Below are 17,120 nucleotides of genomic sequence, written 5' to 3' on the forward strand. Positions count from 1 at the left end.
TGCACCATCGAGAGCATCCTGACTGGTTACATCACTGTCTGGTATGGCAACTGCTCGGCCTCCAACCGCAAGGCACTACAGAGTGTAGTGCGAACGGCCCAGTACATCACTGGGGCCAAGCTTCCTGCAATCCAGGACCTCTATACCAGGCGGTGTCAGAGGAAGGCCCTAAAAATTGTAAAAAAAATTGACATTACATCGGCGTCATGGACCGCCCTTTTCTCAGAAGTGTATAAAACCCACTCCTGACGAAATGTACACTGCGTGCACAATTATTAGGCAAGTGAGTATTCTGATCTTATCATTGTTTCTATTCACATTTTCAAACTCCAAACCATATAAACTTGAATGCTTATTGGATTTACAAATTTTCTGGTGTTATGTATTTGTGTAATGAGGGAGGGTGTGGCAAAAGTGAATGACACCTTATATCAAGGTGTGCATAATTATTAGGCAGCCTCATTACCTCAGGTAAAATGGGCCAAAAAAGAAATTTAACTGACATTGAAAAGCCAAAAATGTAAAATGCCTTTCTGACGGATGCGACACTCTTTAAATAGCTAAACTATTGAGGTGTGACCACCGGACATTCAAACGTTTTGTTGCGAATAGTCAACTGGGGCGCAAAAAACATATGGGGAAGAAAAGGCGCAAATTAACTGCAAAAGACTTGGGAAGAATTACATGTTAAACTACCAGGAACCCATTATCCTCCAGCGCCACCATATTCCAGAACTGCAACCTACCTGGAGTGTTCAGAAGTACAAGGTGTCAAGTGCTCAGCGACATGGCCAAGGTCAAGAAGACTGAAACTAGACCACCACTGAATAAGATTCACAAGTTGAAGCGTCAAGATTGGGCAAAGAAATACCTGAAGACAGATTTTTCAAAGGTTTTATGGACAGATGAAATGAAAGTGACTCTTGATGGACCAAATGGATGGGCCTGTGGCTGGATCAGTAATGGGCACAGGACACCACTTTGAGTCAGGTGCCAGCAAGGTGAAGGAGGGGTACTGGTATGGGCTGCTATCATTGAGGATGAGGTAGTTGGACCTTTTCAGGTTGAAGATGGACTGAAACTCAACTCCCAAACCTACTGCCAGTTTCTGGAAGATTCTTTCATCAAACAGTGGTACAGGAAGAAGTCCTCAGCATTCTAGAAGGCCATGATCTTTATGCAGGACAATGCTCCATCACATGCATCCAAGTACTCCACTGCTTGGCTAGCCAGCAAGGGCCTCAAAGATGCCTGAATAATGACCTGGCCCCCTTCCTCACCTGACTTAAATCCTATTGAGAACTTGTGGGCCCTTCTCAAACGTGAGATTTACAGTGATGGAAGACAATACACCTTTTTGAACAGCATTTGGGAGGCTGTGGTTGCTGCTTCAGCAAAAATTTATCGTGAACAGATCAAGAAACTGACAGACTCCATGGATGGAAGGCTCATGGCAGTTATTGAAAATAAGGGTGGCTATATTGGTCACTGAATATTTTTGAAAGGCCAAAAATGTTATATAATTGTCATTTTGTGTTACTTATCTGTTACACTTACTCTAAAAATTGAGAATAAACAAGTGAGTTGAGAGAAATGTTTGTAATATAGTTGCCTAATAATTCTGCACACTAATAGTTGCCTAATAATTGTGCACACATATATTTCCCTGAGAAAGACAAAACTCACTTTTCCTTTGTTAAACATTCAGGTTTGAGGTCAATAACATTTTGGATTGACTGAGAGCATTGTGTTTGTTCAACAATAAAATGAATCCCGAGGAATACAATTTGCCTAATAATTGTGCACGCAGTGTATATTAGACCAGAAAATATGGAGCTGTCGCTACATGTTGGAATGGTTAAGAAATCTACAAACTGAAGTCAATCAACACCGGGACGGAGTCCCCACGTTGAAAAGTCTACCACTCTATAGGTCCAGGAGACCAGAAAGCGTGTAGTGTTGGAAATGGTTAAATTGAGACTATCGATCACTACAGAATAAGAGCAAATCCTAGATGTAGAATTACAAGTCTGCAGCTGGAAATTACATAGGTCTAGTACGAGAATACCGACAACCGCGGAAGCATCTATTCTATGCAACAACCATCTGTATGCCTGACTCTCCAGCAGACGGACCGGTGATTCCAACAGAGAAGACAACAACATATGGGCATAAATATATACATTGTAATTATTTTCGAATGAGCGGCCGTTCATGTGCAAAGTATTAGCATTTCAATGCATATAATTATCAACTGTGTATAGTGAATCCATTTTCTTTCCCACTCTTTATCTGTCCCCACCCCTTTCCATTGTCTACCAAGCCATCATACCGGATTTGCCCACTAGGGACTTGAATGCATTGTGTTGGTAACCAATAACTATATTGTTTGTTGATGTAATGCTGTGATTTTATTAGTTAGTTAGTAAATAAATAATTAAACCAATTTGTATATCGCTGATTCATTATGGAGGCTAGGGTTCATACAGATATCCAAGGGTTTGCGACATTCAGATATGAGACTGATGAGGTAATAATGATACATTAATAGAAGACTAATCGATAAGATATGAAAATATCTGAAGAGTCTATTCGGGAAATAGAGACTAAACATTTTCCCGTGGTGCCCCGACTTCCTAGTTAACCTGTTAGGGCTAGGGGGCAGCATTTGCACGTCTGGATAAAAAAAATGTACCCGATTTAATCTGGTTACTAATCCTACCCAGTAACTAGAATATGCATATACTTATTATATATGGATAGAAAACACTCTAAAGTTTCTAAAACTGTTTGAATGGTGTCTGTGAGTATAACAGAACTCATTTGGCAGGCAAAACCCTGAGACATTTTCTGACAGGAAGTGGATACCTGATGTGTTGTATTACCTTTAAACCTATGCCATTGAAAAACACAGGGGCTGAGGAATATTTTGGCACTTCCTATTGCTTCCACTAGATGTCACCAGCCTTTACAAAGTGTTTTGAGTCTTCTGGAGGGAGATCTGACCGAACAAGAGCCATGGAACGATGATGGCCCATTAGACACCTGGCGCGCGAGTTCATGTTGGGTACCCTCGTTCCAATACGTTATAAAAGAGTATGCATTCGTCCACCTTGAATATTATTCATGTTCTGGTTAAAAAAGGCCCTAATGATTTATGCTATACAACGTTTGACATGTTTGAACGAACGTAAATATATTTTTTCCCCTCGTTCATGACGAGAAGTCCGGCTGGCTTAGATCATGTGCTAACAAGACGGAGATTTTTGGACATAAATGATGAGCTTTTTTGAACAAAACTACATTCGTTATGGACCTGTGATACCTGGAAGTGACATCTGATGAAGAGAATCAAAGGTAATGGATTATTTACATAGTATTTTCGATTTTAGATCTCCCCAACATGACGTCTAGTCTGTATCGCAACGCGTATTTTTCTGGGCGCAGTGCTCAGATTATTGCAAAGTGTGATTTCCCAGTAAGGTTATTTTTAAATCTGGCAAGTTGATTGCGTTCAAGAGATGTAAATCTATAATTCTTTAAATGACAATATAATATTTTACCAATGTTTTCTAATTTTAATTATTTAATTTGTGACGCTGACTTGACTGCCGGTTATTGGAGGGAAACGATTTCCTCAACATCAATGCCATAGTAAAACGCTGTTTTTGGATATAAATATGAACTTGATAGAACTAAAAATGCATGCATTGTCTAACATAATGTCCTAGGAGTGTCATCTGATGGAGATTGTAAAAGGTTAGTGCATCATTTTAGCTGGTTTTATGGTTTTGGTGACCCTGTCTTTGACTTGACAAAACATTACACACAACTCTTGTAAATGTACTGTCCTAACATACTCTAAATTTATGCTTTCGCCGTAAAACCTTTTTGAAATCGTAAAACGTGGTTAGATTAAGGAGATGTTTATCTTTCAAAGGGTGTAAAATAGTTGTATGTTTGAAAAATGTGAATTTTGACATTTATTTGGATTCAAATTTGCCGCTCTTGAAATGCACCTGCTGTTGATGGTGTGCACCACGGGTGGCACGCTAGCGTCCCACCTAGCCCATAGAGGTTAATTAAAGTTTACATGATTAGTTTAATCACATAATAATAATTACAAATAGAGAATTGATTTGATAACAGTCTTCACATTTAATGACAGTCACAACACCGTTGATCTCCCATCCTTCTCAATTTTCAAGGCACCAGCCTCCACTGACATGCCACACACACACACACACACACACACACCAGAGAGGTGCATGCTGGTTTCTCTGCATTTGATTGCTCCAGAGAGCAGAAGCAGTGATGATGAGAGAAGGATGAGAGGGAGGGACCACCGGGCGAAAAGGGTCGATATCAGGGGATATAAAAATATAAACTTAACATGCAACAATTTCAAAGATTCTACAGTTCTTCTAAGGAAATCTGTCAATATAAATAAATATTCATTAATCCCTAATTTATGGATTTTAGATGAAAGGGCAGGGGCGCAGCCATGGTTGGGCAAAGGCATACCCACTTGGGAGCCATGCCCACCCATTGCGGAGCTAGGCCCAGCCAATCAGAATTAGTTTATCCCCACAAAAGGGCTTTATTACAGACAGAAATAATCTTCAGCACCCCCTTCCCCCTCAGACGATCCCACAGGTGAAGAAGCCAGATGCAGAGGTCCTGGGGTTGAGTGGTTACACGTGGTCTGCGGTTGCTAGGCTGGTTGGATGTACTGCCAAATTCTCTAAAACGACGTTGGAGGAGACTTATGCTAGAGAAATGAACATTCAATTATCTGGCAACAGCTCTCGTGAACATTCCTGCATTCAGTATGCCAATTGCACACTCCCTCAAAACTTGAGACATCTGTAGCATTGGGTTGTGTGACATAATTGCTCATTTTAGAGTGTCCTTTTATTGTCCCCATCACAAGGTGCCCCTGTGTAATGGTCATGCTGTTTAATCAGCATCTTAAAATGCCACACCTGTCAGTTGGATGGATTATCTTGGCAAAAGAGAAATGCTCACTAACAGGGATGTAAACAGATTTGTGTACAACATTTGAGAGAAATACATTTTTTGTGCATATGGAACATTTCTGGGATTTTTCATTTCAGTTTATGAAACATGGGACCAACACTTTACATCTTAATTTTATATTTTTCTTCAGTATATTTACAGTACCAGTCAAGTTTGGACACACCTACTCATTTAAGGGTTTTTCTTTATTTGTACTATTTTCAACATTGTATAATAATAGTGAAGACAACACCATGCAATAACACATATGGAATCATGGAGTAACCAAAAGTGTTAAACAAATCAAAATATATTTTGTATTTGAGATTCTTCAAAGAAGCCACCCTTCGACTTGATGAAAGCATTGCATACTTGGCATTCTCTCAACCAGCTGCATGAGGTAGTCACCTAGAATTATTTTCCAAAAGTCTTGAAGGACTTCCCACATATGCTGAGCACTTGTTTTCTACTTTTCCTTTACTCTGCGGTCCAACTCATCCCAAACCATCTCAATTGGGTTGAGGTCAGGTGATTGTGGAGGCCAGGTCATCTGATGCAGCACTCCATCACTCTCCTTCTTAGTCAAATAGCCCTTACACAGCCTGGAAGTGTGTTTTGGGTCATTGTCCTGTTGAAAAACAAATGATAGTCACACTAAGCGCAAACCAGATGGGATGGAGCATCGCTGCAGAATGATATGGTAGCCATGCTGGTTAAGTGTGCCTTGAATTCTAAATACATCACTGACAGCATCACCAGCGAAGCACCCCCACACCATCACACCTACTCCTCCGTGCTTCATGGTGGGATCCACACATTTATTTATTTATTTTTTATTTCACCTTTATTTAACCAGGTAGGCAAGTTGAGAACAAGTTCTCATTTACAATTGCAACCTGGCCAAGATAAAGCAAAGCAGTTCGACAACATACAAAAAACACAGAGTTACACATGGAGTAAAACAAATATACAGTCAATAATACAGTAGAAAAATAAGTCTATGTACAATGTGAGCAAATGAGGTGAGATAAGGGAGGTAAAGGCAAAAAAAGTCCATGGTGGCAAAGTAAATACAATATAGCAAGTAAAACACTGGAATGGTAGATTTGTAGTAGAAGAAAGTGCAAAGTAGAAATAGAGATAATGGGGTGCAAAGGAGCAAAATAAAATAAATAAATACAGTAGGGGAAGCGGTAGTTGTTTGGGCTAAATTATAGATGGGCTATGTACAGGTGCAGTGATCTGCGAGCTGCTCTGACAGCTGGTGCTTAAAGCTAGTGAGGGAGATAAGTGTTTCCAGTTTCAGAGATTTTTGTAGTTCGTTCCAGTCATTGGCAGCAGAGAACTGGAAAGAGAGACGGCCAAAGGAGGAATTGGCTTTGGGGGTGACCAGAGAGATATACCTGCTGGAGCACGTGCTACAGGTGGGTGCTGCTATGGTGACCAGTGAGCAGAGATAAGGGGGTTTGGCGACGATTATGAAGCGAAGGCCAGCCAACGAGAGCGTACAGGTCGCAGTGGTGAGTGGTATATGGGGCTTTGAAGATTTCAGTAGGCATGTCCAAACTTTTGACTGGTACTGTACATGTCACGTTTTTTATATTCTAGAGAATGCAGACCATTTCAAATGGATATTTGGAGTTTTGTGGATATGCACCATATCCTGACAAATTCTGAATCCAGATGCGTCTTTTAGAGATATATGATAATGGGAATACTCCGAATATCACATATGGTATTCGGAGGGTGGTGCGTGCGGCCCAGTGCATCACCGGGGCCAGGCTTCCTGCCATCCAGGACCTCTGTGCCAGGCGGTGTCAGAGGAAGGCCCTAGAAGTTGTCGAGGACCCCAAGCCATAGGACTCCTGAACAGCTAATCAGATGGCTCCCCAGACTATTTGCATTGCCCTCCCCCCTCTTCTACGCTGCTGCTACTCTCTATTATTATCTATGCATAGTCACTTTAATAACTCTACCTACCTGTACATACCTCAATTACCTCGACACCGGTGCACCCACACATTGACTCTGTACCGGTACCCCCTGTATATAGTGCCGCCATTGTTATTTACTGCTGCTCTTTAATTATTTGTTATTCTTATATCTTACTTTTTTGGGGGTATTTTCTTAAAACTGCATTGTTGATTAAGGGCTTGTAAGTAAGCCTTTCACTGTAAGGTCTACACCGGTTGTATTCGGCACATGTGACAAAATAAATTTGATTTGATGGACATTTCCTATGGACTCATTCGATATCCTGAGATATGTGACATTATTTCCGCTCTTCATTTTGGCAAATACTGACTGTATATACAGCATTCAAGTTAGGAAGCTTTATTGAAACCAGATATGCATCTCTTGGCTGAGGTCCATATCCGGATCTTGATATACTTTGATTTGCTGAAAATAAGGACGATTTCTGATGCATTTATGAGTTTTCAGCACATGCATTTTTCTTTTATGTACAAATCATTTTAGGATTCATTCCGGATATCATACAGTGCCTTCAGAAAGTATTCATGCCCCTCGACTTATTCCACATTTTGTAGTGTTACACCCATGAATTCAAAATTGATTAAATAGATGTATTTCTCACCCATCTACACACAATACCCCATAATGACAAAGTGAAAAAAAATGTTTCAACATTTTTGCAAATGTATTGAAAATGAAACATATATACACTACATAAATACCAAAGTATGTGGACAACCTTTCAAATTAGTGGATTCGGCTATTTCAGTCACACCCGTTGCTGACAGGTGTATAAAATCGAGCACACCGCCATGCAATCTCCATAGCGAGACATTGGCAGTAGAATGGCCTTACTAAAGAGCTCAGTGACTTTCTACCTGGTAACGTCATAGAATACCACCTTTCCAACAAGTCAGTTCGTCAAATTTCTGCCCTGCTAGAGCTGCCCGGTCAACTGTACAGTGGTTCTTCCTTTAAAAGTTGTGTCGTACTGCAGCACAGCTTGCGTCATTTAAGTGTCAGCCATTGTTGCCATTAATGCTAGTTAGTGTTAGTTTGACCACCAGAGTGCATCTTTGAGAATCATTTGACTGTCTTTAAAATTGGCTGTACTCGAGAATTTAAAACCTTTTTTGTAAGAACATAGTATATGGGATTGATTTTAAGACATTTAGCTTAATTAATTTGATTAATAATATGGTGTATCTATTCCAAGAAAAACAAGAAATTATACATCTAACAGACAGCGCCTGATTCAGTAACACTAAAGAAGGATTAGATGGAGGCAGATGTTATAGGAAGAGCCATGGATGTATAGCTGAGGGAAAGGTGGGAAGTACCTGGGCAACTACAGTACCTTTTACTTAGTGAGGAGAATAAAAAAAGAGAGAAAAAGTTTTAACATGGGGGGGGCTCGGTGACTGGCTTTCAAAAGTTGGCGCTGTACAACGTTACCGGTCTGGAGTAGGCTACTAAGTATTGAAAATTAAACGCATATATACACACTACATATATACCAAAGTATGTGGACAACCCTTCAAATTAGTGGATTTGGCTATTTCAGTCACACTAAGTGACTGCAAGTGAAGGGTAAAATTATAATTAAAATTATAACATTGATTTATCAAGACCAGTTCCCATGCTTGTCTCAGAGCAGCTCGAAACGGTGCTGAAATGGTTGACCACACGCGGGTAGGCTATTGCTTCAAATCCTTTGGGTGCTCCATGAAGCAACAATTTGTTGCCTTCATTTGCCTACTTTATTCTTAAAATAACTCCAGCAAAGAGAAGAGAAAGGAGCGTTAAATAATTAAACAATAAAGCGATTGAATTCACAAATGCATTTGACTGTTTTTAATATTGGCCATCAACCAAAAACACAGCATCTACAGTGGTACTCAATTTCCAGCGACACTAATCAAGCCATCGACTCACTGATGGTTGAAGATGGGCGATTGGCAAGAGCAATCTGGAATCTGCTGGCATCGCCGCACAACATTAACATCGCTCTATTCACAGAAGACAGTTGAAGAAACTTGAGTGGAATTATAGAAAGGCTCTGTAACACACATACACACACACATACAGTCGTGTCTTTGGGCACCATTAAACTGAAGACATGTTTATCAAAATAACTCCCTGTAATTATTATCACACGATTAAACTGATTAATCGTTTAACTGTAATTAACTAGGAGATCGGGGCACCAAGGAAAATATTCAGATTACAAAGTTATAATTTTCATAATATAACAACATGATATATTATATTATAGGCCGATTATCTTCTGGTTTAAATGGTGTATTTTACCTCGCGTCCAGTCTCATTCCAAACGTCGTAAATTGTTGTATCTGCACGAACCCAGCCTTTACTAAGTCATCCATACATCAACTGTCTTAAAATCATTTATTTACTAAACAAAGTAATTCACAGAACGTATACAAACAGTAATTATCGTCACAAAGAATTGGTAGAGTAATGTGCCCTAGTGGGCTAAACAGGCATGGCTGGTGTCTTGTTAAAACAAAGGGTCATAAAGGGCAGCTGAGAAGACCCTACAGAGTTGATAAATATTAACAATTGACATGCTAATCCTTTGCACATGAACGCACACTCATTCCGGAACAATTGGAATCAATATATATTTACGCTCAGTGTGTCGTCGGATCCTTGTTGGAGAGTTTTTGTCCTGTTGGAGAGTTTTCGTCCGCGTTCTCTCTCGCTCGGTTAGAATGGATCTTTCAAAGCGACATTCATTAGCGTCGTTATAGAATGGATGTTTCGTCGGTCTTCGCATTCAATGATACCGAATTGTAGCTGCAGACTAGTACTTAATATCAAAGACTTGTTCTTATTCTGTATCAATAGTTTAACCACGTGGTATGGTTAAAGTTCAGTAGAGGAATGCATGGTCAAACCTATAGGCCAACTCGTAATGGAGTGGAGGCCTGGTCTGAAGAAAGTAACCCTGGGTGGGGGTTTTATTCGGAATGACAGAAAATGGCTGTCTCATGACGCCAGGTCTTGTCTGTGTCCCTGGGGGCGTGCCGATGACTGAGTTAAGCTTTGAACAGAAATACAATTCTATCACACTAACATCAGTACATTGCCTCTCAATATATTCCAAATAGCTTTAATCTTATTAAATCATTGTATACAACCATTTAGATGCAAGTCCCATAGCTGAGGCTATTATATAAACCTTAGTATGGTAATATGGTACTATTGTCTCCAATGGGTATCACAAAATTGTACCAAGCAGACCAGTTCGTAGCTGGATTCTTCACCGATCTTTTATACCTTCTCCAGAACATAAATGTCGTTCGGTTCTCCAATTCTGTGAGTTGGAAGAATTTCCTTTGTCTCTCTATGAAACCCCTCTCTGTCTCAACTGGGCCATGTGGCAGGACATTCTCCTTTAGAATTTTATGACCGCCTTCACAGGGCCTGGGTAGGGAGAGGTAGGTAGGGGGATGGTGCAAGGGGGAGGGGGTCAACTGTGCTCCCTGTTCCCAGAGAGAGGGCAATGTCATGACCATACATACATACATACATACATACATTATACATACATACATACATACATACTTTTGGGTCACTTAGAAATGTCCTTATTTTTGAAAGAAAGCACATTTCTTTGTCCATTAACCTGTTATGACTAGGGGGCAGTATTTTCACGGCCGGATAAAAAAACGTACATGATTTAATCTGATTATTACTCCTGCCCAGAAACTAGAATATGCATATAATTATTAGCTTTGGATAGAAAACACTCCAAAGTTTCTAAAACTGTTTGAATGGTGTCTGTGAGTATAACAGAACTCATTTGGCAGGCCAAAACCTGAGAAAATTCTGTACAGGAAGTACCCTGTCTGACCATTTCTTGGCCTTCTTGATTATCTCTATCCAATACAGGGGATCTCTGCTGTTACGTGACACTTCCTACGGCTCCCATGGGCTCTCAGAAGGCGGCAAAAAGCTGAATCGTGGCTTTGCAGGCCTTGGCTGAAAAACATTAGCGCGTTTGGATAGTGGCTGGTCAGAGTACTATGAGACTCAGGCTCGTGCATGAGGGGATCCCATGCTTTTATTTTCTCTCTCTTTGTACGTAAACACGCTTTCCCGGTCGGAATATTATCGCTTTTTTATGAGAAAAATTGCATAAAAATGGATTTTAAACAGTGGTTGACATGCTTCGAAGTACGGTAATGGAATATTTAGAATTATTTTGTCACGAAACGCGTTGGGCGCGTAACCCTTCGTCACCCTTGGATAGTGTCTTGAACGCACGAAAAAAAACGCCGCTATTTGGATATAACTATGAATTATTTTGGACCAAACCAACATTTGTTATTGAAGTAGCAGTCCTGGGAGTGCATTCTGACGAAGAACACCAAAGGTAATCAAACTTTTCTAATAGTAAATCGGAGTTTGGTCAGGGGTAAACTTGGTGGGTGTCGAAATAGCTAGCCGTGATGGCTGGGCTATCTACTCAGAATATTGCAAAATGTGCTTTCACCGAAAAGCTATTTTAAAATGGGACACCTCAATTGCACAAAGGAGTTCTGTATCTATAATTCTTAAAATAATTGTTCTGTATTTTGTCAACGTTTATCATGAGTAATTTAGCAAATTCACCGGAAGTTCTAGTTCTGAACGTCACATGCTAATGTAAAAAGCTGGTTTTTGGATATAAATATGAACGTGATTGAACAAAACATGCATGTATTGTATAACATAATGTCCTAGGGTTGTCATCTGATGAAGATCATCAAAGGTTAGTGCTGCATTTAGCTGTGGTTTGGGTTTATGTGACATTATATGCTAGCTTGAAAAATGAGTGTCTGATTATTTCTGGCTGGGTACTCTGCTGACATAATCTAATGTTTTGCTTTCACTGTAAAGCCTTTTTGAAATCGGACAGTGTGTTTAGATAAAGGAGAGTCTTGTCTTTAAAATGTTGTAAAATAGTGATATGTTTGAAAAATTGAAGTTTTGGGTTTTTTGAGGAATTTGTAATTCGCGCCACGCATATCATTGGATATTGGAGCAGGTGTTCCGCTAGCGGAACGTGTAGATGTAAGAGGTTAACCTGTTGGGTCTAGGGGGCAGCATTTGCACGTCTGGATAAAAAAAATGTACCCGATTTAATCTGGTTACTAATCCTACCCAGTAACTAGAATATGCATATACTTATTATATATGGATAGAAAACACTCTAAAGTTTCCAAAACTGTTTGAATGGTGTCTGAGTATAACAGAACTCATTTGGCAGGCAAAACCCTGAGACATTTTCTGACAGGAAGTGGATACCTGATGTGTTGTATTGACTTTAAACCTATCCCATTGAAAAACACAGGGGTTTAGGAATATTTTGGCACTTCCTATTGCTTCCACTAGATGTCACCAGCCTTTACAAAGTGTTTTGAGTCTTCTGGAGGGAGATCTGACCGAACAAGAGCCATGGAACGATGATGGCCCATTAGACACCTTGCGCGCGAGTTCATGTTGGGTACCCTCGTTCCAATACGTTATAAAAGAGTATGCATTCGTCCACCTTGAATATTATTCATGTTCTGGTTAAAAAAGGCCCTAATGATTTATGCTATACAACGTTTGACATGTTTGAACGAACGGAAATATATTTTTTCCCCTCGTTCATGACGAGAAGTCCGGCTGGCTTACATCATGTGCTAACGAGACGGAGATTTTTGGACATAAATGATGAGCTTTTTTGAACAAAACTACATTCGTTATGGACCTGTGATACCTGGAAGTGACATCTGATGAAGAGAATCAAAGGTAATGGATTATTTACATAGTATTTTCGATTTTAGATCTCCCCAACATGACGTCTAGTCTGTATCGCAACGCGTATTTTTCTGGGCGCAGTGCTCAGATTATTGCAAAGTGTGATTTCCCAGTAAGGTTATTTTTAAATCTGGCAAGTTGATTGCGTTCAAGAGATGTAAATCTATAATTCTTTAAATGACAATATAATATTTTACCAATGTTTTCTAATTTTAATTATTTAATTTGTTACGCTGACTTGACTGCCGGTTATTGGAGGGAAACGATTTCCTCAACATCAATGCCATAGTAAAACGCTGTTTTTGGATATAAATATGAACTTGATAGAACTAAAAATGCATGCATTGTCTAACATAATGTCCTAGGAGTGTCATCTGATGGAGATTGTAAAAGGTTAGTGCATCATTTTAGCTGGTTTTATGGTTTTGGTGACCCTGTCTTTGACTTGACAAAACATTACACACAACTCTTGTAAATGTACTGTCCTAACATACTCTAAATTTATGCTTTCGCCGTAAAACCTTTTTGAAATCGTAAAACGTGGTTAGATTAAGGAGATGTTTATCTTTCAAATGGTGTAAAATAGTTGTATTTTTGAAAAATTTGAATTTTGACATTTATTTGGATTCAAATTTGCCGCTCTTGAAATGCACCTGCTGTTGATGGAGTGCACCACGGGTGGCACGCTAGCGTCCCACCTAGCCCCAAGAGGTTAAAATAACATCAAATTGATCAGAAATACAATGTAGACATTGTTAATGTTGTAAATGACTATTGCAGCTGGAAACAGCAGATTTGTTATGGAATATCTACATAGGCGTACAGAGGTAATGGGTATCAGCAAACATCACTCCTGTGTTCCAATGGCACGTTGTGTTGGATATTCCAAGTTTATCATTTTAAAAGGCTAATTGATCATTAGAAAACTTGTTAGAAATTATGTTAGCACAGTTTAAAACTGTTGTCCTGATTAAAGAAGCAATAAAAAACTGGCCTTATTTAGACTAGTTGAGTATCTGGAGCATCAGCAATTGTGGGTTCGATTACAGGCTCAAAATGGCCAGAAACAAATAACTTACTTCTGAAACTCGTCAGTCTATTCTTGTTCTGAGAAATGAAGGCTATTCCATGCGAGAAATTGCCAAGAAACTGAAGATCTCGTACAACACTGTGTACTACTCCCTTCACAGAAAAGTGTAAACTGGCTCTAACCAGAATAGAAAGAGGAGTGGGAGGCCCCGGTGCACAGCTGAGCAAGAGGACAAGTATATTAGAGTGTCTAGTGAGAAACAGACGCCTCACAAGTCCTCAACTACCAGCTTCATTAAATAGTACCAGCAAAACACCAGTCTCAACATCAACAGTGAAGAGGCAACTCCGGGATGCTGGCCTTCCCCATGCTTGTCTCAGAGCAGCGCTGAACAGTGCTGAAATTGTTGACCACCCGCGGGTAGGCTATTGCTTCAAATCCTTTGGATGTTCCACACTGCCAGTTCTCTGACCTCCTCCCTATAGGCCGTCTCATCGTTGTCGGTGATCAGACCTACCACTGTTGTGTCGTCAGCAAACTTAATGATGGTGTTGGAGTTGTGTTTAACCATGCAGTTGTGGGTGAAAAGGAAATACATGAGGGGACTAAGTACACACCCGTGAGGGGGCCATTGTTAAGGGTCAGCGTGGCAGACGTGTTGTTGCCTACTCTTACCATGCAAATTGGAGTGGGTCTATGGTGTCCGGGAGGTTGCTGTTGATGTGAGCCATGACCATCCTTTCAATACACTTCATGGCCACCGACGTGAGTGTCACAGGGCGGTAATCATTTAGGCAGGTTACCTTCGCTTCCTTGGGCACAGGGACTATGGTGATCTGCTTGAAACATGTAGGTATTACAGACTCGGTCAGGGAGAGATTGAAAATGTCAGTGAAGACACTTGACAGTTGGTCTGCACATGCTTTGAGTACATGTCCTGGTAATCCGTCTGGCCAGCGTCTTTGTGAATGTTGACCTGTTTAAAGGTTTTGTTCACATCGGCTACCGAGAGCGTTATCACACAGTCATCCAGAACAGCTGGTGCTCTTGTGCATGCTTCAGTGTTGCTTGCCTCGAAGCAAGCATAAAAGGCATTTCACTCGTCTGGTAGGCTCGCGTCACTGGGCAGCTCTGGTCTGGGTTTCCCTTTGTAGTCTGTAATAGTTTTCAAGCCCTGCCACATCCGACGAGCATCAGAGCCGGTGTAGTAGGATTCAATCTTAATCCTGTATTGACGCTTTGCTTGTTTGATGGTTTGTCTGAGGGCATAGCAGGATTTATTATAAGTGTCTGGATTAGTCTCCCACTCCTTGAAAGCAGCAGCTCTAGACTTTAGCTCAATGTGGATGTTGCCTGTAATCCATGGCATCTGATTGGGATATGTACGTACAGTCACTGTGGAGATGACGTCTTCGATGCACTTATTGATGAAGCTGATGACTGAGGTGGAGTATTCCTTAACCTCTATGGGCTAGGTGGGACGCAAGCGTCCCACCCGTGGTGCACTCCATCAACAGCAGGTGCATTTCAAGAGCGGCAAATTTGAATCCAAATAAATGTCAAAATTCCAATTTTTCAAACATACAACTATTTTACACCCTTTGAAAGATAAACATCTCCTTAATCTAACCACGTTTTACGATTTCAAAAAGGTTTTACGGCGAAAGCATAAATTTAGAGTATGTTAGGACAGTACATTTACAAGAGTTGTGTGTAATGTTGTGCCAATTCAAAGACAGGCGTCACCAAAACCATAAATCAGCTAAAATGATGCACTAACCTTTTACAATCTCCAACAGATGACACTCCTAGGACATTGTGTTAGACAATGCATGCATTTTTAGTTCTATCAAGTTCATATTTATATCCAAAAACAGTGTTTTACTGTGGCGTTGATGTTCAGGAAATCGTTTCCCTCCAATAACCGGCATTCAAGTCAGCACCACAAATTAAATAATTAAAATTAGAAAACATTGGTAAAATATTATATTGTCATTTAAAGAATTATAGATTTACATCTCTTGAACGCAATCAACTTGCCAGATTTAAAAATAACCTTACTGGGAAATCACACTTTGCAATAATCTGAGCACTGCGCCCAGAAAAATACGCGTTGCGATACAGACTAGCCGTCATGTTGGGGAGATCTAAAATCGAAAATACTATGTAAATAATCCATTACCTTTGATTCTCTTCATCAGATGTCACTTCCAGGTATCACAGGTCCATAACGAATGTAGTTTTGTTCAAAAAAGCTCATCATTTATGTCCAAAAATCTCCGTCTTGTTAGCACATGATCTAAGCCCGCCGGACTTCACTTCATGAACGAGGGGAAAAAATATATTTACGTTCGTTCAAACATGTCAAACGTTGTATAGCATAAATCATTAGGGCCTTTTTTAACCAGAACATGAATAATATTCAAGGTGGACGAATGCATTCTCTTTTATAACGTATTGGAACGAGGGTACCCAACATGAACTCGCGCGCCAGGTGTCTAATGGGCCATCATCGTTCCATGGCTCTTGTTCGGTCAGATCTCCCTCCAGAAGACTCAAAACACTTTGTAAAGGCTGGTGACATCTAGTGGAAGCAATAGGAAGTGCCAAAATATTCCTCAGCCCCTGTGTTTTTCAATGGCATAGGTTTAAAGGTAATACAACACATCAGGTATCCACTTCCTGTCAGAAAATGTCTCAGGGTTTTGCCTGCCAAATGAGTTCTGTTATACTCACAGACACCATTCAAACAGTTTTAGAAACTTTAGAGTGTTTTCTATCCATATATAATAAGTATATGCATATTCTAGTTACTGGGTAGGATTAGTAACCAGATTAAATCGGGTAAAAAAAAATTATCCAGCCGTGCAAATACTGCCCCCTAGCCCTAACAGGATATATTAGCCATTTCAAATCAAATGTTATTTGTCACATACACATGGTTAGCAGATGTTAATGCGAGAGTAGCGAAATGCTTGTGCTTCGAGTTCCGACAGTGCAGTAATATCTAACAAGTCATCTAACAATTCCCCAACAACTACCTAATACCCACAAATCTAAAGGGGTGAATGAGAATATGTACATGTATGTATATGGATGAGCAATGGCCGAGCGGCATGGGCAAGGTGCAATAGATGGTATAAAATACAGTATATACATGTGATATGAGTAATGTAAGATATGTAAACATTATTAAAGTGGCATTATTTAGAGTGGCATTGTATAAAGTGACTGCTTTTTATGGCTAGGGGGCAGTATTCGGAAATTCAGATGAATGACGTGCTCA

The 17,120-nt window shown here is 40.1% G+C and overlaps 1 protein-coding gene across 4 annotated transcripts in view; it reads right to left on the reverse strand.

The window, feature by feature from the left end:
- The window catches only part of daam2 (dishevelled associated activator of morphogenesis 2), a 260,782-nt gene that overhangs the window by 157,812 nt on the left and 85,850 nt on the right, over window positions 1-17,120 (reverse strand). The gene's annotated exons all lie outside the window — the stretch shown is intronic.

Source organism: Salmo salar, chromosome 11, assembly GCF_965601325.2.
Source record: "Salmo salar chromosome 11, fSalSal1, whole genome shotgun sequence".
NCBI classification, from domain to species: domain Eukaryota; kingdom Metazoa; phylum Chordata; class Actinopteri; order Salmoniformes; family Salmonidae; genus Salmo; species Salmo salar.